Genomic DNA, 16273 nt, shown 5'->3' on the forward strand with positions numbered 1-16273 from the left:
TTAGTCTGTAGCAGTGAAGGCTGTTTCAGGAAAAGCAAATACAATTGAAAGTGTTTGCCAAATCTTGAGAATATCTTTCTTATTGAGATCAAATGCAAGGTATCTGGAAACGACTAGGCCTATATAATGGTATGTATTAAATTTGTATTAAAATGTGTTCTGATTTACTTGCATAAAAACATTCAAATTTTGGTTTAAAATAATTCATGGGAATTAATTTTTTTAGGCAGTATGGAAGATAGTGCCCTTGAAATTTATTAGAGAACTATAAAATCAGAGAAATCAAATTATATACTTCACTTACATTAGCAATGCATAAGAAAACTTTGACAAGGGATAAATAAAAATTGGCAACTGAAAGTGTAAGTAGCAATTCCATTTATTTCTGTTTCAAAACAAAATAAATACCATTTATTTTGTTAATTATATTAATTTATTAGTTATGAATACAGTTCAACATTAGAAATAATACACCCGACTATATGCTTTGCATTCTACTAAATGCACATCTCATGCTTATTATTTGCATTTCATTCTTCTTATGTACTAAAGCATGTGCTCATCAAAGATTTGTTAGCATTGCAGTATTTATTTCCAATAGATGGTGGATTCTGGAACCTCATCATTGAGATCTGATAACAAGTCCCGGAATTTTGTACTTGTCTAATTACTGGATGGTGTGAAAGGAATAGCATGTTGGATTAGTGTTTCAGAAACCTTGAAAAAAAAATGCAGTTTAAGCTCTACTATATAATTTGCAGATATATTATGAAACTTGCCTTCATCTGGCAAAGTTTCTTTCATTATCCTTCGGTCAAGTTTTGATCCTTTCCAAAATACAACACGGAGTGGAATGTCTAAGGATGAATTTTCCATATATTTAAGTGCCCATATTTGTAGTTCTCACAAATATTTTTCTTTCTTTTTTTTTTTTACATTTTTTAATTTAAGTTCAATTTGCCAACATATAGTATAACACCCAGTGCTCATCCCATGAAGTGCCCTCCTCAGTGCCCATCACCCAGTCACCCCATCTCCCCATCCTCCTCCCCTTCTTCAACCCTTTGTTTCCCAGAGTTAGAAGTCTCTCATGGTTAGTCTCCCTCTCTAATTTTTCCCGCAACAAGTCTTTTTCATAAAAAGAGGTTAGAGTAACATCCTGAATCACCATCATGGGCGAGTCTCCTTTGGAGCTTGAGAGACTTTGTCCCTCATGGATTTGCTTTTAATTTGAATGTAAATTGCCAATATAATAATTAAACGATTTATATATACTGTCTTTACTGTTCTGTAGGTCCTGTTTTGTCTCTCCCTTTGGACTGTAAATTGAGGCCAGAAACTCCCTTACGTGTGACAGGACTGCCATTAGTGCATATTTGATGAAGCATCTTGCTACACTTAGTTTGTATGACCCTTTATTTGCAAAATCAACCCGTTGAATTTTCAGGGCCTATCACAGGCCAAGAGTCCAGTAGAAGGTTAGGGAACTCAGAGGGCAGTTGGCCACTCTGTTTTCACATTTTCAGAGGTCTGTCAGTGCTCAGAAAGATTATGCATTCAACTGTAGTAATATACTGACAATAATGAAAAAAAGATGGTTATCATATAGCTATAAACTTTTAACAGGCCACACCATCTCAAATGAACCATTAATTATTGTATGTATGTATGTGTACACACCCACATGCCTACACACACACACACACACACACACACACATCTTCTGAATGGCACATTTTTTATTGCATAGCATTCCTGAAGTTAAAGGTGTTGAACTGTTTACTGCAAACATTTATATTTTCCTGCAATTTTGCAATCTTGTTTTTGCATTTTTTAAAAATATATGAGATCCTTAAATATGGTAATAGCTGAAACTTAGCTTGACCGTTGAGAGGCTTTGGATATGATTTCACTATTGAAGCAACTGAAATAACTGGGCATTAGCCAATATTTCTTCACTGAATTTCTCCTGTATAAGACTGTTGGCTTAGGAAAAGTATTTTATATTCTGTAAAATCCTCATTTGTGTGAAGTATAGTATAATTTTTTTTCTTTGAAGATGGAATGGACATGGATGCATGATACTAGTGGTACACTTAACTTTAAGCTGGAATAGTTTTCTTTGACATTGTTTTCCCTTTCTTGCAACATTCAGGATAAAGGAAAGCTGAGTCTATAATACATGAAATTCAGTTAAAGAGTCTGCTTTGTTAAAGTAATAGCAAATCATATACTTTGGATGAGTATTCATCCCAGAGAAATAGAACTTTGGACAGTTATACAATGCTTAAAATAGATTTGAAAGTGGTTTTTCAGCAGTGACAGATTTTTGTCTTTTGTGGGCAAAATACATTACTATAAAAAAGCAAATATGTGAGCATCCCAGGTGGCTTAGCGGTTTAGCGCCGCCTTCGGCCCAGGGTGTGATCCTGGAGACCCGGATGGATTCCCTTGTCAGGCTCCCTGCATGGAGCCTGCTTCTCCCTCTGTCTGCGTCTCTGCCTCTCTCTCTCTCTCTCTCTCTCTCTCTCTGTGTGTGTGTCTTGAATGCATAAATAAAATCTTTTAAAAAAGCAAATATGATTAAAATATAGCTTATTAAGCCAAATATGATTTGATAGAGAGGATTACATACTCAGGAGGGCTAATTTTCCTCTGTAGATCTGGAGTGAGTGCCAGTCGTTATTAGAGCCACACCTGTCCAACCTGTTTGGGAGGAGAGAGAACGAGGAATGATGTGTTCATCACATTAAGTTTGAGGAGATAATATAAATGAGTGAATTTATGTTGGAGTTTTTTAAATATATAGTACTTAAAAAATTTGAGAAGAAAATTATTTGGGAAGGAAAGAAAGAATGAAGAGTTAGACTTAGTAGGTTGGTGGACTGTGCCAACCCCCCAAGGGAACGATGCTGGGACGTTTTGTTTTTCTAACTGTTACTGTTTAAAAGTATAGTAATGTTCAAGGAAACCTTAAATAGAAAGTCACTCTTCAAGAGACGGTCTTGTTTTCCAACCTGAACAAATCACAAAACTTTCTGCTTTCTCTCTTCTCAGAAAGAGACATTTCTGAGAAGAAATGGGGGGAAAATGTGGTGGCTGTGGAGTGGGTGGCATGCAAATGGAAGGGAAAGTCATCCAAGGTACATTTAGGACAGATATGATTCCACTAGCATCCCACAGGCCAGAAACAATGTCTAGTTTTCTCATCTTATACTAATAGGGATCGTGAGATACACTAAATAATTGAGATGCTCAGAAAATCTCCAAATCTCTTCTTGCCCATAGTTTCAATGTCAACATCCCTCCCCCAGCATTTTAACAGAGCTGCCAAATAGATGATTAATTAAATTCATTTAAGGATACTTGTACCTCTTGTAGAAGGGCTAATGGGTAAAATTTTTAACGTGGAACAGACTGATCAGTGGAAAGGAGGATTAACAAACAATGAGAGAAACAGAAGCACAAAGGATATTCTAGCCAAGGAAAGATAAAGGCATACTACTAATACAAAAAAACCTCAATGACCCTGTGCTCTTAGAAAGTTATGTTCACATTTGCAGCTTGGATCTGGACATCTGATAGTAGCAGACAGGAGGCAAGGACAAGAAGAGAGTGTAGTCTCAGCCTCTCTGTTACCACTAACACCTGAGCCCTAGCACCTCAGTAGTTGTCAGAGTAGACCTAGCAATACCCACTAGAAATGTGGGCTGGAGCCAAGGACTCAGGAAGAGAAATGAGTGCCACCAACAGATCAATACACTGGGATGTAACTTCCCAGATACCACATTCATGCCTCTCATTGCATAGATTTTTCTTTTTTAAAAAAAGCTTTTCAGCTGTAAAAGATATGATGACTCTTTTCTAGTGCCCCACAACTCATCTTATTTAATTCTAGAGGGAAGAGAATGGGAATCCTTACCACTAAAAAAGAGAGAAAGGATTGAAGGTGCAGGGGTCAGAAGCCACACATATACAGGAGGTCAGTCAAGTCTGCAGTAATAATAAGTAATGAGTAAGTAATACAATCTAATCTCTCATGGGCACTTACTATGTTCCATGCCGTGTTCCCAGGAATGTACACGCATTATCTCATTTTATCTCACAAAACAACCCCACAAGGTGGATCTAGTATTGTCTTTATTTTCCAGATGAGGAAAGTCGGCAAAGTTTAAGAAATTTGCCCAAGTCTGACCTACAGCCTAGACATCTAAGTAGTCGCTCTGCTACCCCCAGTTTCCTCACCACATCTTCCCATGACCACACAAGGAGGAGTTCCATAGCAAGAGATGCTATTCTAATAGATTTACTATTCCCCCTTGGTTCAACTCAGAATCTTTCCCTGAAGAAAGAGCACCTTGTTATTTGATGTAGAACATGGCTTGGTGGTCAACTAAGATATAAACTTAATAATATCTGAACTGACTAATTGGTATTGGTCTAAGGCAGCGTTAAATAAGAAAATCAAAATATAAGTATTTTGTGGGGCTCCTGGGTGGCTCAGTCAGTTAAACAGCTGACTCTTAATTTTGGCTCAGATCATGATCTGATGACTGTAAGATTAAGACCTGTGTCGGGCTCTGTGCTAGGCATGGAGCCTGCTAAGATTCTCTCTTCCTCTCCCTCTGCCCTGCCCCTGGCGCACGCACTCTCTCTCTCTCTCTCTTGCTCTCTCTCTCTCTCTCTCATTAAGAAAAAAAAAAAAAAAGAAAAAGAAAGTGTTTCTTAAATGAAAAAAACAAAAACAAAAAATCAGTGATTAAAGTGGCCTGGCTCTATCCTCCCCCTGGTTGCTTCATGGGCTTCCATTTGGCTCATTTCATCTGGCCAAAAATACTGGTCATGTGGTTGCATTTCACTGCCAAAATGTTGCTCCTTGGCCAGCTGTTCATTAGAGTCTGAAGATTCTCTGAGCTAAAGAGGTCAGCTTCATCTTGTTTCATGCCACTGGCATTGTTTTGAATATTAAACTGGCCTTCTTAATGATATTCCAAATTGGGAGTAATATTCGCATAATTGAAAAATGGGAAAAATAGTTACCATAAAGGCAACATAACAATTGTTACAGGAATAGCAGGAAGGTTAACAGTCGTGACACATCGCGGGCCAAGGTAGCACGGTATAGGGGGAAGACTTTGACTTCAGAGACTAACAGATGAAGTTTAAATCCAATTCTGCTGCTTTTTTGACGGGGCAATTTCCCTAACCACTCTTAGTAGAGTCCATGTCTGTAAATGGGAAATATAAATGCCTACTTCAAAAGGCCATTGCGCCTGTCAGTGAGAATATGTACATAAAGTGGGTTGCTTACCCCCCCCCATCACATTTTCCACCATCCTTTTATCATTTTACCAATTTTGATCTACTTCTTTGTCAAAAAAGTTTATAGATTAGCCCTTATCATTGGGGCCACATTTGATTACAGAAGAGTGCAATAAGCTCGCCACTTCTATGTATAAACCGCTTCATCTTTGAAAGGTGCTGTGGGGTAATGGTTGGGAGCTGGCCAGCTCCAGAGCCATACTACTGAGGTTCAAATTTTCATACTTTCCTTCACAGCTATGAGACATTGGGAAGTCATTTAACTTGATTGCCTCAGTTTCCTGATGTGTAAAATGGAGTGTTCTGAGAATTAATTATGTTAATCATATATAATTCCTGGCACAGGAAAATACTGAAATAAATGTGAGCTATTAATAATAATACTAGAATGTAAGCTCCATGTGACAGTAATTTTCACCTTCCTTTTTCCACCTCTTTATCTTTAGTGCCTGTAAGTATGTGTGACATAGTGTAGGTGGTTGATGCACATGCCTTGAATGAATGAAACCATTAGCAAATGTTTTCAGACCCCTGAAGAATGGGGACACCATGCTTCCTCCCCCCACATTCACAAAGCAGAGGGCTAAAGCTGAAGAGACACAGAGTTCATATGCTCCAACCCAGCATCTTACATTGAAAACCTAAAGACCAGGGCCCCTGAATGGCTCAGTCAGTTGAGCGTCAGACTCCTGACTTTGGCTCAGGTTATGATCACAGAATTGTGAGATCAAGCCCTACCAAGGCTCCATGTTAGATGTGGAGCCTGCTTGGGATTCTCTCTTTCCCTCTCCTGTCCCTGCCCCCAACTTCCACTCGAAAGAAAGAAAGAAAGGAAGAGCAAAGAAAAACCTGAAGATCTAGAAAGAGCCCAGGTCATGAAATTTGATAGTGTCATAGCCAGAGCTCAACACCATGGCTATATGCAGTTCTGCACAAAGTTTTCTTCTAATGCCCCAGTGCCTCACTTCAATGTAGATCCCATCTAATTCAATGTCTTTGGTAAGGCAGCAAGCAGAATGGTTAGGAACCCACTTTTTACAACTACAGAGGAGTACAAGAGTCAAAATTGGGCAGCCACCACAAAAGGAAGGGCCTCTAAACACTAGAAAGACTCAAGTAAAACTAAACTTAGACACTTCACCTACAAGTCTAAAAATCCCTTCCTACAACAGCTGCAAGAGTTTTTGTAGGGGCTTTTTTATTAATAGGATTTTTGCAGAAAGCATTAGCTGAGATTTTCTAAATTGAAAGAAAGTCATATTTCAGACATTTAAAGGCATCTGTGCAATCAGCAATGCCAACCAGAAACAGAGGTGAAGAGGGGAAATAAAGCTTGTGAGTTCCCTGTATGATCAAGACAGCACATGGAACAACCACAGACAGACAGACATAAAACTGTGTGTGATTATTACAAAAGGACTGATGCTAAGAGGTGGCTGTGGGCTACCAAGAAGTGTGGAACACTGTCAAATGTGGGCTGGCAGGAGAGGCAGAGATCAAGGTGGAAATCAAGAAGAAAAGACACCCCCACACACACTACTAAGAACTTGTAATTATGCTTGTGAATATTTCTGATGGTCCACATGGGAGCCAGACCATGCTTAAAGCTATACCACTTCTGCATGTGGCCATGTTTAATTAGTGTCTAACAAAATTTATATTATTATCATCATGTTGATTTTATGATTTTCAGCTAGTAGAATTTTGATTATAAGTCGTGAAACTGAGGAATCCCCAGCACATAAGTTAGCCCAAAGAAGATGCGTTTAGTCTGAGCAGAGCAAATAATGAACACTTCACGAGACAGGGAACGTTTATGTCTGTACCCCTTCCTTTGTTGCTTCTCTGTGTGGAGGCCCCAGCCCGGATATGCTTTGCCATAGCCAGATACCCAGCTCCTACCTTAGCTATGCTCCTTCATAAACTTCCATTATGTTTTTCACTTTTTTTTTTAATTTTTTTTTAATTTTTATTTATTTATGATAGTCACAGAGAAAGAGAGAGAGAGAGAGAGGCGCAGAGACACAGGCAGAGGGAGAAGCAGGTTCCATGCACCGGGAGCCCAAAGTGGGATTCGATCCCGGGTCTCCAGGATCGCGCCCTGGGCCAAAGGCAGGCGCCAAACTGCTGCGCCACCCAGGGATCCCTGTTTTTCACTTTTGAACCGTAATTGGAGAGCTCTTCTAATTTTCTTAACACGTGGCTGATGAAAGCCTCTGAATTCCTGTAAGGCTGAGTTAGGTAAGTATGCAGTTACTGTGAATCAGACAGAGCAAAAGAAAATCCCATTGGCAAGGGAGAGGGCAATATGGAAGTAATCAACCTGTCAAGTTGTATAATTTAATAACTGATGATAATGTGAATTCAGAAGGGAACAACTCAAATGTTAAAAAAAGAAAAGGTGCATTTGTGGACAGAGTAGATACATACTACTTGAACGATGTGAAGTCAACCAACTGCAAAAGGTAGACATTCCAAGAGCAGCACGAGTGTATGCCCCACTCTGAAAAGAGAGCCTGAGAGTGAACCTGAAAAAGAGGAGCTTTCTGGTGGGCTATAGGAATAAATTAAGAACTAATGTGACAGTGAACAAATCACTCAAATGTAATCAGAGTTCATATAAAAAATTAATATATTCATGCAGAAACTATTTTTTTTTTTTAAATTTTTTATTTATTTATGATAGGCACACAGTGAGAGAGAGAGAGGCAGAGACACAGGCAGAGGGAGAAGCAGGCTCCATGCACCGGGAGCCCGACGTGGGATTCGATCCGGGGTCTCCAGGATCGTGCCCTGGGCCAAAGGCAGGCGCCAAACCGCTGCGCCACCCAGGGATCCCCAGAAACTATTTTTGAATGCCTATGATAACCCTCTTCATCGGTGGTCTGGTAGATGTTAACAGCCAGCTTTCTGTGAAGACACACACACACATACACACACACAGTCTATTTGTAATATTTGCTGATTTCCATGGGAAAAATCCTCCCCACAACCCATTTCAAGTTGTAGAGGAGACTAAGTGGAGCGTGAGCAACCAATATAGCACATACCAATAGGTGGGTGTAAGTGACCTCAAAAAAAAAAAAAACATACATGATGTCACAATGTACAGAAATTATTAGGAAGTGAGGAGTTTTGAATATTTATTATGTAATTGTAATTAATTTATTTATGTTTATATAATTTAACTTTTTATAGTTGATAGATATAACAACCAATTTATAAATACTCCTAAAAACTGAAGAGCCTGCTTTTGTCAGCTGGTATGCACAGTTCCAGCACACTACTTTGCCTGATGCTTTATTACCTAAGACTATTGACATTCTGGTAGGGATATAATCTTGAGTAAAATGAATGAGGTCTTTGCTGTCATAAAGCTTGTAGTAGAAGGCAGAAAATAAACCAAGTTAATAAAATAACATAGGTACTGAGATCAGAGATTCTGCTCGGAAAAGTCAAAGAAGCCTTCATAAAGAAAACAATAATTTTTTTTACATATAAGTTGAAGTAGATTCATTCCATATATCTATAAGTATATTGCAGTCCTAGGCAGACATGTCATAGCTCAGAACTGCATGGAAACATGAATATCGACCTCATTATTGACTGTGTTCTTGGTCAGATCAGAGTCCAGTCTCAGTGAATTTGCCTTTCTTCCCCCTTTATTGTAAACATGTGAGGAGGAGGAGGAAAGGGGAATGGATATTGTACTTTCTATTGCATTATTTCATGTAATCCTCAAAAAATTCCAAACTTAAAAAAGTTAAAAGTTAAAAAAATAAAAACTAAAAACCAATAGCAGTTACATATCCTATAGTAGTAACTTTTTTTTTTTTGGCTTGGTTTATCTGTCCATGTCAGCCCCCAAAACATAATAGATATCATAAACTAAAAGTAATGTTGTGATGGATTTCTTATTTTCAAAAGTAATAATACAAATTTAAAATGTTGAATTAGAAGGAAAGCTAGTCAGACCAACTTTTCTCTAACACATAAATTTTTAGGACGGTGCCTGTAAATATTATGTTTCTAATGCTTGTTCCTTGATCCTTTTTGGCAATTAACTTATCTTTAATTGATTTGTGGATTATCCACTTGAAGTTGCTATGGATAAAGGAATGCAATGGCAGAATTTGTTTATATAGGATAATAAAATGGATTGACTGGGAAGAGAGGTCTAGCTCTGTAAACTATTCTGGGTTTTCAGGGATTTTTCTTTTCACGTAATGGCAATGTTTAAATAGATGGAAAATGAAAAACTAGCTGAATCTGATTAGTGTTCTCATCTAAAGGGAAGGTTTAAGTCCTGTTTAAGAATCACATGAATTTGATGATGTAAGTACATTCTCTAGTGAAAGAGTGGTCACCATAGGGGAGAGAAAAACATAACAAAAAAAATCCTTTTCCATTTTTGGATCATAGTTGATAAAAACTTCTCATCTGTGGGCTCCACAAAATATCACTCCCTGAACTCACATGAACAAAAAGACAAAAACATTTTATTGCTCATATAATTGTTTTATTTCTCCAACTTACCGTTGCCTAGATAATGACTAGATACTTTCCCACCATTACCTTCTTTAGCCATTTGTTCTAAAGTTCACAGTGTCTTGAACAAAGGCACCTGCCTATTGCCCATACTGCTCTTGCTAGTGGTAGGCAGGTTTTCGTTCTGTCTCCCCTTGTAGAAGAAAGAGATACTACAAGTTTGTTGTGGGTGCTGCTCCTCTGCCCCTTGGCTGAGATACTCAGGGCCAAAAACACCTCAGGTGTCTTTTCCTCAAGAAAATCCACGTGAATGAAGACAACAGAAACATCAGAGGGAGCTGACCTGCAGAAATGCCAAGAAAGGGAAAGAAGACATTACCAGCTAGGGAAACGTTATCTTGCATTTGAAAGGCTTTGTGTTTCTGTTAGCCCTATATGACTTAAAAAAATAAGTATCTTGCACCAGTATTGGTAAAAAGGGAAGGACCCTTTCCCTTGTTAAATTATTTATACGTAGCCCTTAGCACTCTGAGAATCTGATTGGTAGGAGATGATAGGTGCGAATGTGCAACTAGGTGAGGAAAAAACAATGCTTAGCCATATTTGTATAACTAGTGCTCAGATGCAGAAATTACACATGATCAAGAAAAAAAAAAAAAAACGTGACCAGGATACCTTTCATGCTCCCTTCAGTCACTCTGCATCCAAAGATAACCACCACCCTGACTTCTGAGAGCATAGATTTGTTTTGCCTGTTTCTGAACTTTTTTGTGAATGAAATGATACAATATACACTGTTCTGTGTTGGGTTCTTCCCATCAACATTGCGATAGTAATATTCATCTATATTGTTTTATGTGGTTGTAGATTGTTCATTCTCCTGATATTATTTCATCAAGTGAATATACTACAAATTACTCAATTTGTTGATGGCTGGTTGGGTATTTTAGTTTGAGGCTATTATGAGTAGAGATGCTATGAACGTTCTAGGATATGTCATGTGATAAACAAATGTGCGTGGAGTATGTGTTTGTGTGCATGCACATACATTTAGTGTATCCTGAAGGGTAGAACTGCTGGGTTGCCATTTATGTGTGTTTTTAGATATCACCCAAATAGGTTCCCAAAGTGATTGTACCATTTATATAATTCCCAAAGCAGTGTTCCAGTTTTCTGCCTCCTTGCCAAAGGGCAGACCATCTAGGTATTCCATTTTCAATGACAGCATCTTAATAAATGATTACATAGGAAACGGATATTCTGCTTTGCAGGACCTCTTTTTCCAGGAATAGTGAGGCTTTCATATTCTACTTCTCCTCCTGCCAAATAGTACACAGCTCTGAAATGAATGTCTATAGCGGAAAATTTGCTCACTCTGAAGAAATAGAATTGACCCTGTCTTTGACCCATATTCAGTTTGAATCTGTAATCTTATACTTTATTCAGATTCATTTGTCAACCCAACAATAACCATTGTGAGCAAAACCAATTAATAATTTTTATTCTATTTTTAAATGTCCATCTCCTACTTTTAGTTCTAGCTCTATATCCTATGCTCACTTTATTTTTTTTAAGATTTATTTATTTATTAGAGAGAGAGAGAGAGGCAGAGACACAGGCAGAGGGAGAAGCAGGCTCCATGCCTGATGTGGGACCCGATCCCAGGGCCTCCAGGATCATGACCTGGGCTGAAGGTGCCGCTAAACCACTAAGCCACCGGGGCCGCCCGCCTATGCTCACTTTAAATAAGATTTTTCCCTCCCATAAATTATTTCTTGGAAAAGTTGTTTGGGCTTTTCTTGAGCTAGCTTAACCTGTGAATACATATGTAATACAAGTCATGATACAGTACATTCCCCTTATTCTTTTTTCTTCTTTCTTTGTCTCTGTGTCTTTATTTATTTATGTTTTAATGTCAAGATTCTGGTGACACATAATCCTCTTTCGTATGCCATCCCCTCTAAAGCTCATCATAAACTGATTTATGATACCAGTCTGACTTCTGGTACATCAAGTAAGTAAGCTGACCCAGGTTCAGTTTGTACCATGTCAAAATGCAATCATTAATTTTAGATGATGACTGGAGAAATCTAGTGTGTGTAATAACTGTGGGTCCTATTTCTTGAAGCTTTCACAATCCAATCCTAAATCTCTCTAATTGGCATATTCGGTAGAACAAAAAGGAAAATTAAGGGCAGTATAAATGTATTCTCGGGGTTTTATGACATGAAACAATGTATGCTTTGTTACTAGACAGGTACTTTAAATCATGAACTTTGAAAATAAGAGTTTCTATGTACAGTCACCTGACTTGAAAATTGGGAAAGGAGTTAAGGATTTATAATATTCTCTCTTAAATTTTAATCCCTAACCTTAGTAAGGGCTCCTAGAGTTGTTATATTTGAGCTTCACTTTTCGATTCCTCAGAAATGAGCTCTTAACTAAACGTGTAATGCTCAGGACCAACATTTCTCAGTGCCTCAAACTCCCTGGGTCCCGCTGGAACTCACATGCATCCTTCCAGGTCACTACAATTTCATTTGCAGTATGTACCAGAGAGCAGCTTAGCATCACAAAACATTTTGTCAATGATAAATAAAAATTTAACACTGAGCCTTGGTGAATTAAAGTCCAAAGAATTCATTGTAACCTAGCAAATATTTCAAAATATCAAATCTTTTAGCAAAACTCCTAAGGAAAAGCAGAATGGCTTATATTTGTTTTCATCTCCCTGTCGTCCAGCCTGCTGCCAGGGGTGACCACAAGATAAGAAATATCCAAATCCAAACCGAAAAGGGAGTGCTGGGGATAGGGATCCTCCTTTAAGTAGATCATCATCCTAATAGTCTCAAATGCAGACGAGTCCACCAGGCATCATAGCATTCGACCTCTGTTGGGAAACTTGTTCTGAGACAGTGCTTTATAGAATTTGACAGAAAAATAAAACTTTGTAAAATAAAATAAACAAAGGACATGATATTTTTCAGGCTTTATTTTTAATCTTAGGTTTTTCTTCTTCGTTTTCAATCATTTTACTATCTTTAAAGGAATATTTAGCTTAGGCTCAGTATTGGAAACTGAAGGACTGATGCTTTTGCTGAAAAAAATAAGGCACTTTGTAATGAAATACTAAATACCATGCCTGAGGCCAGTGCCTCTAAAAACTGGATTCCGGGGGCTCCTGGGTGACTCAGATGGTTAAGCCTCTGCGTTCAGCTTAGGTCATGATCTCAGGGTGCTGGGATTGAGCCCACATCAGGCTCCCTGCTCAGTGGGGAGTCTGCTTCTCCCTCTCCCTCAGCCTCTCCCCCTGTTTGTGTTCTATCTCTCAACGAATAAATAAAATCTTTAAGAAACAAAACAAAAAACTGGATGCACACATATCTCCTGGGGATCTTGTTAAAAGGCAGATTTTGACTAAATAGGTCAGGAGCAATGCCTGAGACTCTGCATCTCCCCTAAGTTCCAAGACGGTGCTAATTCTGCTGGTCCTTGAACCCCAGTATGAGTAGAAAGGGTTAAGGAGATAGGAAGCAAGAAGCAGACATCCCCACTAAGAGACCACCAGTCCTTCCAGCAAGGGTCAATACTGTCACCATTTTGGTGGAAAACAAGAAGACTTAGCTGGTAGTCATTGCCTAAGATGTGGATCCCATCAAGCTGGCAGTCTTCCCACCTGCCCTGTGTCATCAGATGAGGGTTCCCTCTGCATTATCAAGAAAAAGGTCAGGCTGGGGCATCTGGTCCATGGGAAGGTTTGCACCACCATTGCCTTCACACAGGTTAACTCTGGAGAAAAAGGAGCTCTGGCTAAGCTAGCTGAAGCTATCACAACCAATTATAATGACAAATATAAGATCTGCCATCACTGGGGAGACAAAGTCCTGAGTCCAAAATCAGTGGCTCACAATGCCCAGCTGGAAAAGGCAAAGGCTGAAGAAGTCGCTGCAAAGCTAGTCTAAGTGTATACATTGAGTTTTCTCTACATAGAAGTAATAAAGATTCTCTTACCCCCCCCCCCAAAAAAAAAGTAAAATTTTCAGAATTTTCAGATAGAGTGAATCTTGGAAGTAAAATACAAATGTTTGCTTCCATGTGAAATCAGTCATAATTTAATTGTGATCCCCGAGTAGAATCCAAAAGTAATCCTCATTCTTCTTTGTATAGTAGAGACTTCATGACATAGTGCATGGAATTTTTGTAAATGCTTAAGATACTTACGTATCTGCAGCTTTTAATGGTGTACTTTAGGTTTAATTGATAGAAACAGTCTTAAGATGACCACTGACAGGAAAGATGAGAAGAAAAGATAGAAAATTTAAGCTGGGTTTTTGTTTTTTGCGTTTTGTTTTGTTTTTATTTTTTATTTTGTTTTTGTTTGAGATGTTCAGAATGAGGTTGTCAGAACATTTGCTTTTCCATGAATGATTTAAACCACCGAAAAAAGAGCCTTGAGACATATCTAAAATAAGAATTTAAGAGATGGAGTCTGGAAGCTAGCCCCATCCACCAATATTGTTTCTATCCTCAAAGAAGAATTTGTAATGCTTCTGAGCAAGCTGACTAGTATCCTATACCACCAGAAATATCAGGAAGTTTGTGTTAAAAACTTAGTGATCATTTTTCAAACAAGTTTACTCATCTTTTACTCTCAGTGACAGTGAATTGTGGGGAGAGAAAAAGGCATGAGTCAGGACTGTTTTTAATTTTTCTTGGTTTAAAAAAAAATCTAATGGATGAGTAAATAGAAAAGATTTTTATTACAACACCTGCAGGAAAAAATTCCTTTCCATAAATTATTTTGTATATTGTATGAAGACCTAATGTAAATTTTAATATTCAAATCCACTATGAGACTTCATCTATTTACTATTTATTGTATAACTCACCACACAAAATATGTTTTATTTTTAACATAAATGTTATTATCATAATGATGAAGTCCCAGCATGCAAGATTTATTGAGATTATTTTTAGTAATCATGATGTGAGCTATACCAGTTTTTTCCTGGAAGAGCAGCAGCCAGCACTACTAGATTTCCACTCTCATCTTGGCTCATTATACAATATCAGGCAAGTTACTTAACTTCCATAGACCTCAACCTCCTCATGTGAAACTGAATTTATAAACCTTACAACTACTATATCTCTTTAAGTTCATAGAAATAGCATTACAGATGTACAAAAAAAAACACTATAAATGACCCAGGGTATTTGCCTAAATATTTCTTTGTAATCAAGCAGGTATCCATGGTATTAGCACCAAGCTCGGGAAAGATCAAAGAATGATCAATGAATATAGTTCAGTGTCCCTGTGAACTTACATGCAATTCAATCATTCATCCAACCAATGTATGAGAACCTATAATCTGCTAAACATATGAAGCCCCAAATTTTATGCGTTCGCTTCTGATATATGTTGCTTAAATCAATTCTGATATATGTTGACTTTCAAAAGTGACCCTATTGCTAACATTGCTCTTCTGAACAATGGTAATTATTCTTTTGAATGCTAATAAGTACAAGCAGGAAAATAGATATGAAAATAAAGATTAGTTTTTTTACCTTATATTGTATATTTTGGTGTTCTGAGAAAGAAACCTCCTTGGATGCCTACTTTCAAAGGGATTCCTGAGAAATCAGTGGGCTGTTTACTTGTCCAGCTTATTCATCTGGTTTATGTGCAATTACTCTAAGTTAAACTCTGTCACATTATCAAAACAAAAACTTAGATACTATTAGGATAAACTTGATCATTTTAATGTTTCAGTTTAACAAATGAGAGAAACAAAAAGGACTAGTAAAAACTATTTGAAGAAGCAAGTCCAAATACGGTAATTCACAGTTCAAAGGAGAAGGTGTCTATCATCTCTCAAGAGCCAGCAGACCACAAAATAATCACATTAAAGATGAATGCAAGCACTGGGAGAAATGATGCCAGTAAAAGGCTCTTTATGTTACAGATTCTGGTATTTGTCAGAGATAAAGAAAGAAGCTGAGCCTTTTCTGGATGAGTCTTGGAATAAAATAAAATGAGAAGTTATGCTAAGTATAAAACTAGGTATTTACAAAGATTTTTCCCCTTTAGATCTTCAGAGATATTTAAGTCTTAAGAAATATCGGCATCGCTTTTAAATACCTAATCCAGGTTAGATAACAAATTGTTATCTAGAGAGCGTTTAGAACACCATGCATTTAAAGTGAGTACTTTAGCTTCATGACTGAGCAGAGATTCCTAGGTTCAAATCATAGCTGTTCCATTTATGGGTTGGATGGCATTTATTAAGCTTCTTAAAGGTACTCTGTTCAATTGCTTCTGCACCTACATCATTAACTGCTGTAAGTATTGAGTGAGATGATATGCTCATAAACCCTTAGACCACTGTGGTATATAGAAACAGTCAGTTTTATGTTGATTTTCATAACTTGCAAGAAAAAGCTACAGATTTCTTTCTGTTGAAGG

The 16273-nt window shown here is 37.7% G+C and overlaps 1 protein-coding gene across 6 annotated transcripts in view; it reads left to right on the plus strand.

The window, feature by feature from the left end:
* The window catches only part of PDE4D (phosphodiesterase 4D), a 1377381-nt gene that overhangs the window by 1028106 nt on the left and 333002 nt on the right, over nucleotides 1–16273 (plus strand). The gene's annotated exons all lie outside the window — the stretch shown is intronic.

This window comes from Nyctereutes procyonoides, unplaced genomic scaffold (assembly GCF_905146905.1).
Source record: "Nyctereutes procyonoides isolate TBG_1078 unplaced genomic scaffold, NYPRO_anot_genome, whole genome shotgun sequence".
Lineage (NCBI taxonomy): Eukaryota > Metazoa > Chordata > Mammalia > Carnivora > Canidae > Nyctereutes > Nyctereutes procyonoides.